The following is an 18,808-nucleotide window of genomic DNA, read 5'->3' as shown; positions in this document are numbered from 1 at the left end:
ATAGGATAGGATAGAGGATAGGATAGGATAGAGGATAGGATAGGACAGAGGATAGGATAGGGTAGAGGCTAGGATAGGACAGGATAGAGGATTGGATAGCATAGAGGATAGGATAGGATAGAGGATAGGTTCGGATAGAGGTTAGGATACGATAGGGGATAGTATAGGATAGAGGATAGGATAGGATAGAGAATAGTATAGGATAAATGATATTATAGGATACAGGATAGGATAGGGTAGAGGATAGGATAGAGAATAGGATAGGATGGAGGATAGGATAGGATAGAGGATAGGATCGGATAGAGGATAGGATAGGGTAGAGTATAGGATACAGAATAGGATAGGATAGAGGATAGGATAGGATAGAGGATAGGATCGGATAGAGGATAGGATACGATAGAGGATAGTATAGGATAGAGGATAGGATAGGATAGAGGATAGTATAGGATAAATGATATTATAGGATAGAGGATAGGATAGGGTAGAGTATAGGATAGAGGATAGGATAAGATAGAGGATAGGATCGGATAGAGGATAGGATACGATAGAGGATAGTATAGGATAGAGGATAGGATAGGATAGAGGATAGTATAGGATAAATGATATTATAGGATAGAGGATAGGATAGGGTAGAGGATAGGATAGAGAATAGGATAGGATGGAGGATAGGATAGGATAGAGGATAGGATCGGATAGAGGATAGGATACGATAGAGGATAGGATAGAGGATTGAATAGGATAGAGGATAGGATACGATAGAGGATAGTATAGGATAGAGGATAGGATAGGATAGAGAATAGTATAGAATAGAAGATATTATAGGATAGAGGATAGTTTCGGATAGATGATATTATAGGGGATTGTATAGAATAGAGGATAGGATAGGATAGAGGATAAGATACGATAGAGGATAGTATAGGATAGAGGATAGGATAGGATAGAGAATAGTATAGGATAGAGAATAGTATAGGATAGCTGATATTATAGGATAGAGGATAGGATAGGATAGAGGATAGGTTCGGATAGATGATAGGATAGGGGATTGGATAGAATAGAGGGTAGGATAGGATAGAGGATAGGATAGGATAGAGAATAGTATAGGATAGCTGATATTATAGGATAGAGGATAGGATAGGATAGAGGATAGGTTCGGATAGATGATAGGATAGGGGATTGGATAGAATAGAGGGTAGGATAGGATAGAGGATAGGATACGATAGAGGATAGTATAGGATAGACGATAGGATAGGATAGAGAATAGTATAGGATAGATGATATTATAGGATGGAGGATATTATAGGATAGAGGATAGGATAGGATAGAGGATAGGATCGGATAGAGGATAGGATAGGGGATTGGGTAGTATAGAGGAGAGGATAGGATAGAGGATAGGATAGGGTAGAGGATAGGATAGAGAATAGTATAGGATAGAGGATAGGACAGAATAGAGGATAGGCTAGGGGATTGGATAGGATAGAGGACATGATACGATAGGACATGAGGATAGGATAGGGTAGAGAATAGGATAGGATAGAGGATAGGATAGGGGATTGGGTAGTATAGAGGAGAGGATAGGATAGAGGATAGGATAGGGTAGAGGATAGGATGGAGGATATTATAGGATAGAGGATAGGATAGGATAGAGGATAGGATCGGATAGAGGATAGGATAGGGGATTGGGTAGTATAGAGGATAGGATAGTATAGAGGATAGGATCGGATAGAGGATAGGATAGGATACAGGATAGGATAGGATAGAGGATAGGAGAGGATTCATGATAGGACAGGATAGAGGATAGGATAGGGGATTGGATAGGATAGAGGATAGGATACGATAGAGGATAGGATAGGGTAGAGTATGGAAGTTCGAGACTGGCAGCCGTCGCGAGCGGACGTGTTTATTTACTTACGCTCCGTCCAGGTAGTGCTCGAATGAGTCGAAGCTAGAGTTTTAGTAATCGAAACGGACGTTTTCTAGTAGAATTTTTGAGATTTTGGCAAAAAAATACAATAAAACGGGCAATTCGGTACGCGTAACGCAGTGCCGCGTTCAATTAAAACCCTGAAAAGGGACGAATCTTGTGAAATACGCGCGGGAGAACGGAATTTTGAACTGAATTTAATTAGAACAAATTGGCTAATTAATTAATTAATTAATTGAATTTAGTTAAGATTAGTTAAAATGTCACAAACCGCGCGGAATACCGAGTGTTAACAATAAACCCGCGAAGGAACTATCAAGCGCACGAAAAAACATTTTACCGGTTAGTTAATACCGGAAATAGTGACGCGATTAACAACAAGTGGGTGTAATTAACAAACCTGAGGACTAAATAGCGAAAAAGAAGTGAATCTCTGCACACCTGAAAAAGAAAGAGAGAGAGCAAGCGAACATCCAGAAGCAAAGGAACCACACCAAAGGGGTCGGTCGATTTGCCAGGTAGGAGTAGAGATAGAGAAAGAAAAGGAAAGAAAGTTAGTGAGAAAGGCTTAGAGAGAGATAAAAATAGAGAGAGAGGTAGGAATATATAGGGCACCCTGTATAAAGCCATAGACTAAGAATATATAGAGTCAAAAACAATAAAAAATAGCCGGATTGTTATGAAAATTAGTATACAAGTATTATCGAGGACGAGGAGTATTTAGGGGTCAAGTGGGAACAGTAGGCTACTGACCGACCCCAAGCGAACTCCAAGGAGAGAAACAAAGCAAGACGAACTATATAAAAACAAGACGAGGACACAGCAACCGCCACCGCCTCCAAGCAAACACACACACTAGCATAATCCAAACACGAAGACGGGGTCTTTGACCCCCCCAGCACACATTTAAAATAACCGTAACTGAATCCATATATTCGAAATAAACAGAGTACACAGCACGATAGAGACAGAAGGAGAGAAAGAGATAAGAATGGAAGAAGAAGAGAAATGGCTTACGCCAAGTCTACCACCCGAAAAAGGAAGCGTTTTTAAACGCAGCCAGAAAACTAAAAGAAGTAATGAGAAAGGAAAGGAAAACGCGAAAAGGATTAGGGATGATAAATACGAGACAGATTCTGAATCGCAATTCTCGGATATCATACTATTAGAAAATAATACCCTAAAGAAAAAGAGAACAGAAGACCAAAATAACTCTTCAACGCCAAAACTAGACCAATCCAAAGATGAGGAAAAAAGGAAGGAAAAGGAAATGGAAAAAGAGAAGGAGAAAGAAGAGGAAGAGGACGTAATGAAACTCATAGGAGAATTAGCGTCACTACTTAAAAAGACAAGGACCTCCATAAGGGAGGTCAAAGGGTACTGCCTAGATCCGCTGAAGGAGGTAAGAAGTTTTACCAAAAATCATGCAGCCCAAGCGGACAGGCAATTAGAAGTGGCTATAACTCGATTAAGAAATATAGAACTAATTATCGAAAATAAAAGCCTTAGAAACAGCCTGCTACACAGAGACATGGGAATACAATGCTCCTTAGGCGATAAAATCGAAAGAAGAAGAGAAAAGGTAGGAGTTACACGTAAGACAGGCGGAACAGAAGCAAGAAAAACTCTGTCGTACGAAAGTGAGACAGAGGAAAACGCAACGGAAAGGGACAGCGAGGCGATTCAGGATACTGAAAATGAAAATGAATGGAAAACTGTGGAAAACAGGAAAAAAGCCGAGGAAAAAAAGCCCTTAAGAAAAAGAAGAAAGAAGAGACAGCCGCAGCAGAGAAGAAGAAGCAGGACCAGGAGAAAGAAAGAGAAAAAGAAAGAGAAAGGATAAAGAGAAACAGACTACCACCACCGCCAAAGTCGGAAGCGGTAATAATTAAGACGACTGAAAATAGAACCTTCGCGGATCTATTTAAACAATTGAAAGCCAACCCCGGAGACAACATGAACGGAATTCACACCGTAAGGAAGTCCAGGGGTGGGGACATCATAATAGAAATGGAGAAGGGAACGAATGCGGGCGTCCTAGAACAATTCGCAAAAAATACCCTAGGGGAAGAATGCCGTATCAGGAGACTGGCACCAAGGGTTATATACGAAATTAAAGATCTGGACCCCACGATCGAGAAGGAAGAACTGCAAAACGAAATAGCACGAGTCGTTCTGAGACCCAATAATGAAGTAGAAATTAAAACAATTAGATTCGGCTACGGGGGCACTAAAATGGCCATAATAACCCTTCCGGCGGAAGATTTTGAGAAATTAGGACAAGAGAATAAAATCAGGACAGGCTACACAAACTGTAGACTAAAGAGAACTCAAAATATCATTAGGTGCTTCAAGTGTCACGCACTCGGACATATGTCCTATAATTGCGCCATGGATCTAAATGGTCAGGAGCTGTGCAGAAGATGCGGGGGGCTCGGCCATAAAATAAATGATTGCGAATCCGTGAGATGCTGCGTGCTCTGTATAAGAGAGGGCATCCACGCAACGAAAGCGGAACACGTGGCCGGAGCAGTTAACTGCCCCCAATATAAAAAATACGTTGAGCGCCTAGCTAGGGGTGATAATAATAACTAAATTCAATCTCAAAATCTTACAGATTAATCTGAATCATTGCCGTTTAGCTCACTACCTCCTAGTGCAGTCGGCAATCGACCTAGATGCAGACGTGGTCCTAATACAGGAGCCACTTTTCAATCCTGGAAACTGGCTGTACTCTCCGAGCAGCAACACAGCAATCTGGGTCACCAATAAAAAAGGAATCAAGAAGCTAGAGGATGGAGATAGAGCAGAGGAAGACTTCACGGCGGTGAGATTGGAAAAGCTGACTATAGTAAGTACCTACATCTCTCCAAACATCTCCACAGACATTTTTGCCTCCAAAATTAAAAATTTAATGAATTTTATAAGTCAAGAAAAAATGAAGGGAAATGAAATTATTATCGGCGGTGATTTCAATGCTAAGTCCCCGGCTTGGGGTTCCAGAGAACAAAACCTAAGGGAATCCATCCTGCTGGACGAACTCCTGCGAAAAAATGTATTTCCTCACATACCTCAAGGAGGGCATACATTCGAGAGAGGATCCGCAACGTCGAATCTCGATTTTATAGCCACCACACAGGAACTACAAAGCCCAAAATACTGTTTAGTAAATAAGGTGTTAAATGTCGAAACAGCATCTGATCACAAGTATCTGATTACAGAATTAAATATGGTAGAGGATTTCCAGCCAATAAGGACGAACCAAGGCAACAAATGGAAAATCACAAGAGACGGAATTACCAGGCTGGGGACGGCAATGGATCACGCCCTGAGAGAGAAGGAGATAAATGAAGGGAATTTATACAGTCAGAACGAAGAAGATGTATTTCTAAAAACGATAGAAGAAGTGTGTGACGAAGCTCTAGATAAAGCAGATAAGACAAGGAATAAGGAAAAATATAACCCGTGGTGGACCGCGGAGATTAGAAAAGAAAGAACAAAAACGCAAAGACTGAGGAGAGCAGCCCAGAAGCTGAGGAGTAAGGGAAAAGTGGACGAGGGCGAGGCTACCAGTTTTCTATACAAACTATCGAAAAAAAAACCTGCAGCGGATGATAAGTAAGTCAAAAGAAAAAGTCTGGAAGGACCTATGTGAGTCAATTGAAAAAGACGGCTGGGGTAAGCCGTACAAAATAATTATTAATAAAATCAAAAATAATAATCCACCCGCACTGCTCTCCTCTGACTTTGCCAGTCTTGTAATGAATGGTTTATTCCCTCAAGAAAATGAAACAACAGAAGAAGGAATCCAGGAAGGAAAACCAACGGAAAACCAGGATGACAACCAGAGCCATAGTATACCGGTGGTCTCTGAAGACGAAGTTCGCGCAGCGGCTAAAAAATTGAAACCGGGAAAAGCACCGGGACAGGACGGAATACAGCCTGAAATTATAAAAACCATTGCAGAATTCAGGCCAGACCGATTCGCAGCCCTTTTTAACGGTATTCTGAGTAGAGGGAAGATCCCTAAAGAATGGAAAAACGCGAGGACAATTTTGCTAAGGAAACAAGGTAAGGACCCCTCCACCTCGTCCGCTTACCGTCCAATTTGTATTATTAATGCGATAGCAAAATTGTTCGAGTATTTTATCCGAGACCGACTCCACCTGACGATGGGAAAAAGACCTTTTAACAATAACCAGTTTGGCTTCACCAAAGGCACCTCGACCGTACATGCCATGGAAATAGTAAGAAAGGCCGCAATAGAAGCTTCGAAAAAAAACAGATATGCAGCTATGATAGCCCTAGATGTTAAAAATGCATTTAATTCACTGAGTTGGCTGTCGATACGCAGAGAATTGGAAAATAGAAATGCTCCAAGATATTTGCGGGAAGTAATTAAAGACTATTTCATAAATAGAAAGGTGAAGTATGAATCTTCGAACCAAGAAATCTATTTAAAAATGGAAATGGGGGTACCACAGGGCTCTGTCCTGGGCCCTTTTTTATGGAATCTGGTATACGACGGCCTTCTCGGCATTCCTAACCAGCCCTTGTCAACTAAGATCGCTTTCGCAGACGATATTGCCATCATCGTCCAGGCTGCAACGGAGAAGAGATTAAAAATCAGGGCAGAAAAAATGACAGAGGAAGCAAGACTCTGGATGCACACTGCAGGACTTTCGCTGGCAGAAAGTAAAACAGAGGTCTTAATGCTAAACTGCAAAAAGGTCAATGAAAATCTATCTTTCAAAATCGGACATGCTGAGATCAAGCCCGCAGCAGAATTAAAATATTTGGGAATTATTTTTGACTCGAGAAAAAACTTTAGAAAGCAGATTGAGACGACAACAAACAAAGCCATTAGAACAATGGCGGCTTTAAGCGGACTGATGACCAATAAGATGAGAACGAAACAAATGGCGAGAAAACTATATTACATGACGACCGAGTCTATAGTTCTGTACGGCGCTCCCATATGGGCTGAGGCGGCAGAAAAAATCTCGAACAAAAAAAATCTTAGAAATACGCAGAAAATTGGACTAGCAAGGGTAACCTCAGCTTATAGATCCGTACAGCTCGAAACTCTGACTGTGTTAGCAGGGATCCCACCCTGGGACCTAAAAATCATCGAAAGACGCGAAATCTTCGAAGAAGAGAAAGAAATGACGGAAATTTTACTAAATAACGAAAATGACAATGTAATAAGTAACACAGAACAGATAGAAGCCACAAGGAACAATAGAGAAATTACAGCAGAGAATATCGATGAAAACCCAGACGAATCCAACGAAATCTTGACGGATAATATGAAAAAGATCATAAAGAAAAGGGCCAAGGACAGAACGCTGCTGAGATGGCAGGAGAAATGGGACACGGGCACTGTGGGCAGGTGGACACACAGGCTCATTCCAAATATAGAAAGATGGACAAATAGAAAACACGGTGACTTAAATTTTTACTTGACACAGGCCCTTACAGGGCACGGAGTTTTCAACTGTTTTAGATCCAGAATCGGAAAGGCCGCTGCTGATGACTGCTGGTTCCACCCAGGGATCCCTGACACGCCGGAACACACCCTGGTGATCTGCCAACAGTGGAAGGAAGAAAGAAAACGACTAGCAGAAGCCCTGAAGACCAGGGAAGACCTTCTAACGATGGAGATTATCATGGAAGGAATCCTGGATAGCCAGACCACATGGAACATCTTCGTAAATTTCTGCAAGGAGATTCTCTCTAAAAAGGAGGGGATTGAAAGACAGAGAGAAAAGGAAAGGCTCGATGAACCAATTATGAGAGGAATAGAGGAAGACCTCGAGTCAGCGGACGCGGACAGGATGGCTGACCTCTAGAAAAAGCTGAGTAACTCTTATATACTGTACATAAATATTAATTCTTAGAAATAAGTACTACTATGTATTAAAAATACGCCAATTCTGTGTCGCAGCTCTATCCGGTGGATGCCTGAGGAGGGGGAGAGAGAGGGCGAGGATGACAACGTCGCTGGACCACGGACTGACGGAGAGGAGGTGGAGAAAATTCCCCAAAGTAGCCGAACGCCTGAGAAGAAGCGATCAACGCGGGACCGGGCTAGGCGAAACACGGGAAACGCTATCACCCTTTCCCCTGACACTTCACGGACACCCGGTACATGGATGCATCCTGGGATCCCTCCCCCCCGCCCCCCTCGGATGGATATTCCCCCCGGGTGGAGGCTGTGGCACGGAGATCATGTAAAATATATGTCTCGTTGCTGTTGTAAAAGTGATAACGGTTGAACAGTGGAATGGAGCATGTCTACAGCATCAGAGATGATTAAGAAAGCTTGGATGTACTATATATGTATAACGCGACGGCGATTATTATGTAATTGTAAACTGTACATATACGATTGAATAAAATGTGTTAAAAAAAAGGATAGGGTAGAGTATAGGATACAGAATAGGATAGGATAGAAGATAGGATAGGGTAGAGGATAGGATAGTATAGAGGATAGGATCGGATAGAGGATAGGATACGATAGAGGATAGGATAGAGGATAGGATATAATAGAGGATAGGATCGGATAGAGGATAAGATAGCATAGAGGATAGGATAGTATAGAGGATAGGATCGTTTAGAGGATAGGATACGATAGAGGATAGGATTGAGGATAGGATCGAGGATTGGATAGGATAGAGGATAGGATACGATAGAGGATAGGATAGAGAATAGTATACGATAGAGGATAGGACAGGATAGAGGATAGGATAGGGGATTGGATAGGATAGAGGATAGGATATGATAGAGGATAGGATAGGGTAGAGGATAGGATAGGATAGATTATAGGATAGGATAGAGGATAGGATAGGGTAGAGTATAGGATAGAGGATAGGATCGGATAGAGGATAGGATCGGATAGAGGATAGGATAGGTGATTGGATAGGATAGAGGATAGGATAGGGTAGAGGAGAGGATAGGATAACGGATATGATCGGATAGAGGATAAGATAGCATAGAGGATAGGATCGTATAGAGGATAGGATAGGTGATTGGATAGGATAGAGGATAGGATAGGTTTGAGGATAGGATAGGATAGTGGATAGGATAGGATAGAGCAGACGATAGAGGACAGGATAGAGAATATGATAGGATAGATGATAGTATAGGATGGAGGATAGGATAGGGTAGAGGATAGGATAGAGAATAGGATAGGATACAGGATAGGATAGGATAGATGATAGTATAGGATGGAGGATAGGATAGGGTAGAGGATAGGATAGAGAATAGGATAGGATAGAGGATAGGATAGGATAGAGGATAGGATCGGATAGAGGATAGGATAGGGGATTGGATACGATAGAGGATAGGATAGAATAGAGGATAGGATAGGGTAGAGGATAGGATAGGATAGAGGATAGGATCGGATAGAGGATAGGATAGGTGATTGGGTAGTATAGGGGATAGGATAGGATAAAGGATAGGATAGGGTAGAGGATAGGATAGAGACTAGGATAGGATAGAGGATAGGATCGGATAGAGGATAGGATAGGGGATTGGATAGGATAGAGGATAGGATAGGATAGAGGATAGGATAGGGTAGAGGATAGGATAGGATAGGATAGGATAGAGGATAGGATAGGGTAGAGGATAGGATACAGAATAGGATAGGATAGAGGATAGGATAGGATAGAGGATAGGATCGGATAGAGGATAGGATACGATAGAGGATAGTATAGGATAGAGGATAGGATAGGATAGAGAATAGTATAGGATAGATGATATTATAGGATAGAGGATAGGATAGGGTAGAGGATAGGATAGGGTAGAGGATAGGATAGGATAGAGGATAGGATAGCATAGAGGATAGGATAGGGGATTGGATAGGATAGAGGATATGATAGGATAGAAGATAGGATAGGGTAGAGGATAGGATAGGATAGGATAGAGGATAGGATAGGGTAGAGGATAGGATAGCATTGAGGATAGGATAGGATAGAGGATAGGATCGGATAGAGGATACGACATTATAGAGGATAGGATAGGATAGAGGATAGGATCGGATAGAGGATAGGATAGGGGATTGGATAGGATAGAGGATAGGATAGAGGATAGGATAGAGGATAGGATAGGATAGGATAGAGGATATGATTGAGGATTGGATAGGATAGAGGATACGATATTATAGAGGATAGGATAGGATAGACGATGGGATCGGATAGAGGATATAATAGGGGATTGGATAGGATAGAGGATACGATAGAGGATAGGATAGAGGATAGGATAGAGGATAGGATAGAGGATAGGATAGAGGATAGGATAGAGGATAGGATAGAGGATAGGATAGAAGATTGGATAGGATAGAGAATAGTATAGGATAGATGATACTATAGGATAGAGGATAGGTTAGGATAAAGGATAGGATCGGATAGAGGATAGGAAAGAGGATAGGATAGGATAGAGGATACGATCGGATAGAGGATAGGATACGATAGAGGATAGGATCGTATAGAGGATAGGATAGGTGATTGGATAGGATAGAGGATAGGTTCGGATAGAGGATAGGATAGGGGATTGGATAGAATAGAGGAGCGGATAGGATAGAGGATAGGATAGGGTAGAGGATAGGATACGATAGAGGATAATATAGGATAGAGGATAGGATAGGGTAGAGTATAGGATACAGAATAGGATGGGATAGAGGATAGGATGGGATAGAGGATAGGATCGGATAGAGGATTGGGTAGTATAGAGGATAGGATCGTATAGAGGATAGGATAGGTGATTGGATAGGATGGATGATAGGATAGAATTGAGGATAGGATGGGATAGTGGATATGATAGGATAGAGCAGACGATAGGGGATAGGATAGAGAATAGGATAGGATAGGGTAGAGGATAGGATAGAGAATAGGATAGGATAGAGGATAAGATAGGATAGAGGATAGGATAGGATAGAGAATAGTATAGGATAAATGATATTATAGGATAGAGGATAGGATAGGGTAGAGGATAGGATAGAGAATGGGATAGGATAGAGAATAGTATAGGATAGATGATATTATAGGATAGAGGATAGGATAGGATAGAGGATAGGATAGGGTAGAGGATAGGATAGAGAATAGGATAGGATAGAGGATAGGATAGTATAGAGGATAGGATCGGATAGAGGATAGGATACGATAGAGGATAGGATAGAGAATAGGATAGGTTAGATGATACTGTAGGATAGAGGATAGGATAGAGGACATGATATTATAGAGGATAGGATAGGATAGAGGATTGGATAGGATAGAGGATAGGATAGAGAATAGGATAGGTTAGATGATAGTATAGGATAGAGGATAGGATAGAGAATACGATATTATGGAGGATAGGATAGCATAGAGGATTATATAGGGGATTGGATAGGAGAGACGATAGGAGACGATAGAGGATAGTATAGGATAGAGGATATCATAGGGTAGAGAATAGTATAGGATAGATGATATTATAGGATAGAGGATAGGATCGGATAGAGGATAGGATGTGGGATTGGGTATTATAGAGCATAGGATAGGATAGAGGATAGGATAGGGAAGAGGATATTATAGAGAATAGGATAGGATAGAGGATAGGAGAGGATAGAGGATAGGATCGGATAGAGGATTGGATAGAGAATACGATAGGTTCGATGATAGTATAGGATAGAGGATAGGATAGAGGATACGATATTATAGAGGATAGGATAGGGCAGAGGATAGGATAGAGGATTGGATAGGATAGAGGATATTATAGGATAGAGGATAGGATAGGATAGATGATAGGATAGGATAGAGGATAGGATAGGGGATTGGATAGTATAGAGGATAGGATAGGATAGAGAATAGGCTCGGATAGAGGATAGGATAGGGGATTGGATAGGATAGAGGATACGATAGGATAGACGATAGGATAGGGTAGAGGATAGGATAGAGAATAGGATAGGGTAGAGGATAGGATAGGATAGAGGATAGGATCGGATAGAGGATAGGATACGATAGAGGATAGTATAGGATAGAGGATAGGATAGGATAGAGAATAGTATAGGATAGATGATATTATAGGATAGAACAGACGATAGAGGATAGGATAGAGAATAGGATAGGTTAGATGATAGTATAGGATAGAGGATAGGATAGAGAATAGGATAGGTTAGATGATAGTATAGGATAGAGGATAGGATAGAGAATACGATATTATAGAGGATAGGATAGCATAGAGGATTATATAGGGGATTGGATAGGGGAGAAGATAGGAGACGATAGAGGATAGTATAGGATAGAGGATATCATAAGGTAGAGAATAGTATAGGATAGATGATATTATAGGATAGAGGATAGGATCGGATAGAGGATAGGATGTGGGATTGGATATTATAGAGCATAGGATAGGATAGAGGATAGGATAGGGCAGAGGATAGGATAGAGGATTGGATAGGATAGAGGATATTATAGGATAGAGGATAGGATAGGATAGATGATAGGATAGGATAGAGGATAGGATAGGGGATTGGATAGGATAGAGGATATGATAGGATAGAAGATAGGATAGGATAGAGGATAGGAGAGGATTGAGGATAGGATAGGATAGTGGATAGGATAGGATAGAACAGACGATAGAGGATAGGATAGAAAATAGGATAGGTTAGATGATAGTATAGGATAGAGGATAGGATAGAGAATACGATATTATAGAGGATAGGATAGGATAGAGGATAGGATTGGACAGAGTACAGGATAGGGGATTGGATAGGATAGAGGATAGGATAGGATACAGGATAGGATAGGATAGAGGAGACGATAGACGATAGGATAGGATAGAGGATAGGATATAATAGGATAGAGGATAGGATAGGATAGAGGATAGGATAGAGGATAGGATAGGGTAGAGGGTAGGATAGGATAGTATAGAGGATAGGATAGGGTAGAGGATAGGATAGGATAGAGGTATAGGATCGGATAAAGGATAGGATTGGATAGAGGATAGGATAGGGGATTGGATAGGATAGAGGATAGGATAGGACACAGGATAGGATATGATAGAGGATAGGATAGAGGATAGGATAGAGGATAGGATACAGGATAGGATAGAGGATAGGATAGAGGATAGGATAGAAGATTGGATAGGATAGAGGATAGGATAGAGGATAGGATAGAAGATTGGATAGGATAGAGGATAGGATAGGATAGCGGATAGGATAGGGGATTGTATAGTATAGAGGATAGGATCGGATAGAGGATAGGATACGATAGAGGATAGTGTAGGATAGAGGATACGATAGTATAGAGAATAGTATAGGATATATGATATTATAGGATAGAGGATAGGATAGGGTAGAGGATAGGATAGAGAATAGGATAGGATAGAGGATTGGATAGGATAGAGGATATTTTAGGATAGAGGATAGGATAGGATACAGGATAGGATAGGATAGAGGATATTATACGATAGAGGATAGGATATGATAGATGATAGGATAGGATAGAGGATAGGATAGGGGATTGGATAGGATAGAGGATGAGATAGGATAGAAGATAGAATAGGATAGAGGATAGGAGAGGATTGAGGATAGGATAGGATAGTGGATAGGATCGGATAGAGGTTAGGATAGGGGATTGGATAGTATAGAAGATAGGATAGGATGTAGGATAGGATAGGATAGAGGATAGGATAGGATAGAGGATAGGATCGGATAGAGGATAGGATAGGGTAGAGTATAGGATACAGAATAGGATAGGATAGAGGATAGGATAGAGAATACGATATTATAGAGGATAGGATAGGGTAGAGGATAGGATAGGATTGAGGATAGGATAGGATAGAGGATACGATATTATAGAGGATAGGATAGGATAGAGGATAGGATAGGGTAGAGGGTACGATAGGATAGGATAGAGGATAGGATAGGGTAGAGGATAGGATAGGATAGAGGATAGGATCGGATAGAGGAGAGGATCGGATAGAGGATAGTATAGGATAGAGGATAGGATAGGATAGAGAATAGTATGGGATAGATGATATTATAGGATATAGGATAGGATCGTATAGAGGATAGGATAGGTGATTGGATAGGATAGAGGATAGGATAGGGTAGAGGATAGGATAGAGAATGGGATAGGATAGAGGATAGAATAGGATAGAGGATAGGATCGGATAGAGGATAGGATAGGATAGAGGATAGGATAGGATAGAGGTTAGGATAGGGGATTGGATAGGATAGAGGATAGGATAGGGTAGATGTTAGGATAGAGAATAGGATAGGAAAGAGGATAGGATAGGATAGAGGATAGGATAGGGTAGAGGATAGAGGATAGGATAGCATAGAGGATAGGATCGGATAGAGGGTAGGATACGATAGAGGATAGTATAGGATAGAGGATAGGATTGTATAGAGAATAGTATAGGATAGATGATATTATAGGATAGAGGATAGGATAGGATAGAGGATAGGATAGGATAGAGGATAGGATCGGATAGAGGATAGGATAGAGAATAGGACAGGATAGAGGATAGGATAGGATAGAGGATAGGATCGGATAGAGGATAGGATAGGGGATTGGATAGTATAGAGGATAGGATAGGATGGAGGATAGGATAGGATAGAGGATAGAATAGGATAGAGGATAGGATCGGATAGAGGATAGGATAGGCGATTGGATAGGGTAGAGGATAGGATAGGATAGAAGATATTATAGGATAGAGGATTGGATAGGATAGAGGATAGGATAGGATAGAGGATCGGATAGGATAGAGGATAGGATAGGATAGAGGATAGGATAGGGTAGAGGACAGGATAGGATAGGATAGCGGATAGGGTAGGATGGAGTATAGGAGAGGATTGAGGATAGGAAAGGGTTGAGTTCTAGGATAGGATAGAGGATAGGATAGAGGATAGGATAGAGGATTCGATAGGATAGAGGATACGATAGGATAGGGGATAGTATAGGGTAGAGGATAGGATAGGGGATTGGATATGATAGAAGATACGAGACGATAGAGGATAGTATAGGATAGAGGATAGGATAGGATAGAGAATAGTATAGGATAGAGGATAGGATAGGATAGAGGATACGATATTATAGAGGATAGGATAGGATAGAGGATAGGATCGGATAGTGGATAGGATAGGGGATTGGATAGGATAGCGGATAGGATAGGGGATTGGATAGGATAGCGGATAGGATAGGGGATTGGATAGGATAGAGGATAGGATAGGATAGAGGATAGGATAGGATAGAGGATAGGATAGGGTAGAGGATAGGATAGTATAGTGGATAGGATAGGATAGAGCAGACGATAGAGGATAGGATAGAGAATAGGATAGGATAGATGATAGTATAGGGTAGAGGATAGGATAGAGAATAGGATAGGATAGAGGATAGGATAGGATAGAGGATTGGATTGGATAGAGGATAGGATAGAGGATATTACAGGATAGAGGATAGGATAGGATACAGGATAGGATAGAATAGAGGATAGGAGAGGATTGAGGATAGGATAGGATAGTGGATAGGATAGGATAGAACAGACAATAGAGGATAGGATAGAGAATAGGATAGGTTAGATGATAGTGTAGGATAGAGGATAGGATAGAGGACATGATATTATAGAGGATAGGATAGGATAGAGGATTGGATAGGGGATTGGATAGGATAGAGGATAGGATAGGATAGGATAGATGATAGTATAGGATAGAGGATAGGATAGGATTGAGGATAGGATAGGATAGTGGATAGGATAGGATAGAGCAGACGATAGAGGATAGGATAGAGAATAGGATACGACAGATGATAGTATAGGATGCAGGGTAGGAGAGGATTGAGGATAGGATAGGATAGTGGATGGAATAGGATAGAACTGACGATAGAGGATTGGATAGAGAATAGGATAGGTTCGATGATAGTATAGGATAGAGGATAGGATAGAGGATACGATATTATAGAGGATAGTATAGCATGGAGGATTATATAGGGGATTGGATAGGAGAGACGATAGGAGACGATAGAGGATAGTATAGGATAGAGGATAGGATAGGATAGAGAATAGGATAGGATAGGGTAGACGATAGGATAGGATAGAGGATAGGATAGGATAGAGGATAGGATAGGGTAGAGGATAGGATAGGATAGAGGATAGGAGAGGATTGAGGATAGGATAGGATAGTGGATGGAATAGGATAGAACTGACGATAGAGGATTGGATAGAGAAGAGGATAGGTTCGATGATAGTATAGGATAGAGGATAGGATAGAGGATTGGATAGGATAGAGGATATTATAGGATAGAGGATAGGATAGGACAGATGATAGGATAGGATAGAGGATAGGATGGGGGATTGGATAGGATAGAGGATATGATAGGATAGAAGATAGAATAGGATAGAGGATAGGATAGGATAGAGGATAGGATAGGGTAGAGGGTAGGATAGGATAGGATAGAGGATAGGATAGGGTAGAGGATAGGATAGGATTGAGGATAGGATAGGATAGAGGATACGATATTATAGAGGATAGGATAGGATAGAGGATAGGATTGGATAGAGGATAGGATAGGGAATTGGATAGGATAGAGGATAGGATAGGATAGAGGATAGGATAGGGTAGAGTGTAACCGTTTTTACCTCCTTCTTTACGTTCCTGCCGTGTCTTACCACGCGCACGCTGTCGCCTCCACACTATGAAGGCACGTGAGAGAAAACGTATCAACGTTGAGATTCTGATAGATATATAGGGACGGTTACAACCCTAGTAAGATAAGGTTCGTGCCTCCAGGCACTGGAAGACGGAGAGGCTCAAACTATTGTTGGTTATTGGTTATTGATATTGGAGGTAGAAGTAAGATATATTCTGTGGTACTTGATATATACAATAATTGAAATCTCTATAATTACAGTAACCTCAGTACGATGGTTGCGGGATTAATACTGTTCGCCTTTCGCGCCTAGTCGATCGCGACTACGTGGGAGCGTGCCCTCGCATAGGCAGTTTCTCGAGCCCTATCCTGGCTCCACGTCTGGGTCCCTTTCTGATACTTGGATCTTGTTACCGCATCGCGAATTTCCCGAACGAACGTGAGCCGTCGTAGCATACGAGCACTCGTTGCTGACGCAGGAAGTGCCCGAATGACGACACGTACAAGGCGTCGGTCAGACACCCGACCCTGAGGATCGTCTCCGTCGTCACTAGTCAGTGGGTTCGGAGACTATCCGGTATCGGTGGAAAGACGTTAACCGTACTTACTCTGATGACCGCATCGCGAATCTCCCGAACGAACGTGAGCCGTCGTAGCACACGAGCACTCGTTGCTGACGCAGGAAGTGCCCGAATGACGACACGTACAAGGCGTCGGTCAGACACCCGACCCTGAGGATCGTCTCCGTCGTCACTAGTCAGTGGGTTCGGAGACTATCCGGTATCGGTGGAAAGACGTTAACCGTACTACTCTGATTACCGTATCGCGAATTTCCCGAACGAACGTGAGAATTAGCTTCTTTTCGTGGAGAATACGGCTCGAGACCGACGCAGTTTCCCTCGTCTCGTTGGAGTTATTTCTTAATTGATCGCTACGACCGATGATTGCCGCTCGTAGGACTTTATGGACCCGTGTCGTACGGTTTGTACGACACTTCCTCAGTTTGAGGATATCGCGAGACGAAGGAACGCATTCGGTTTGACTGTATCGCCCCTGAGTCGGTTTGACTCGCTCGCCGCGTACCGAACAGCCCGAAATTCTCGAACCCGCACAAGCTCGCGCCCAGACGTAGAGTGTCCTAATTCTGTCGCGCATCGACCTCATTCGATCCGTATTGCGTGGGGATCGATGCGCGCGCACGCTAATTAGTGGGGGATCCTGCGAGTCTCCCTTAAGAGAAGGATGACGGGACGACCAGGGACGTCGTGGTGGGGGTCCGCGTTGCTCATGCGACACGTCGCCCGATCGATACATATCGACATGTAATCGATACGGTTACAAGAGTGTAGGATAGGATAGGATAGAGGATAGTGTAGGGTAGAGGATAGGATAGGATTGAGGATAGGATAGGATAGAGGATAGGGTACAGGATTGGATAGGATAGAGGATAGTATAGGATACAGGATAAGATAGGATAGAGAATAGTATAGGATAGATGATATTATAGGATAGAGGATAGGATAGGATAAAGGATAGGATCGGATAGAGGATAGGATAGGGGATTGGATAGGATAGAGGATAGGATAGGGTAGATGTTAGGATAGAGAATAGGATAGGAAAGAGGATAGGATAGGATAGAGGATAGGATCGGATAGAGGATAGGATAGGGGATTGGATAGTATACAGGATAGGATAGGATAGAGGATAGGATAGGATAGAGGATAGGATAGGATAGAGGATAGGATAGGATAGAGGATAGGATAGGACAGAGAATAGTATAGGATAGATGATATTATAGTATAGAGGATAGGATCGTATAGAGGATAGGATAGGTGATTGGATAGGATAGAGGATAGGATAGGGTAGATGATAGGATAGAGAATAGGACAGGAAAGAGGATAGGATAGGATAGAGGATAGGATCGGATAGAGGATAGGATAGGGGATTGGATAGTATACAGGATAGGATAGGATAGAGGATAGGATACGATAGAGGATAGGATAGGATAGAGGATAGGATAGGATAGAGGATAGGATAGGATAGGATAGAGGATAGGATAGGATTGAGGATAGGATAGGATAGAGGATAGGATAGGATAGAGGATAGGATAGGATAGAGGATAGGATAGGATAGAGGATAAGATAGGGTAGAGGATAGGATAGGATAGAGGATAGGATAGGATAGAGGATAGGATAGGATAGGGTAGATGATAGGATAGAGAATAGGACAGGATAGAGGATAGGATAGGATAGAGGAT

This window comes from Halictus rubicundus, unplaced genomic scaffold (assembly GCF_050948215.1).
Source record: "Halictus rubicundus isolate RS-2024b unplaced genomic scaffold, iyHalRubi1_principal scaffold0173, whole genome shotgun sequence".
Classification (NCBI taxonomy): domain Eukaryota; kingdom Metazoa; phylum Arthropoda; class Insecta; order Hymenoptera; family Halictidae; genus Halictus; species Halictus rubicundus.
This window is presented reverse-complemented; position numbering follows the sequence as displayed.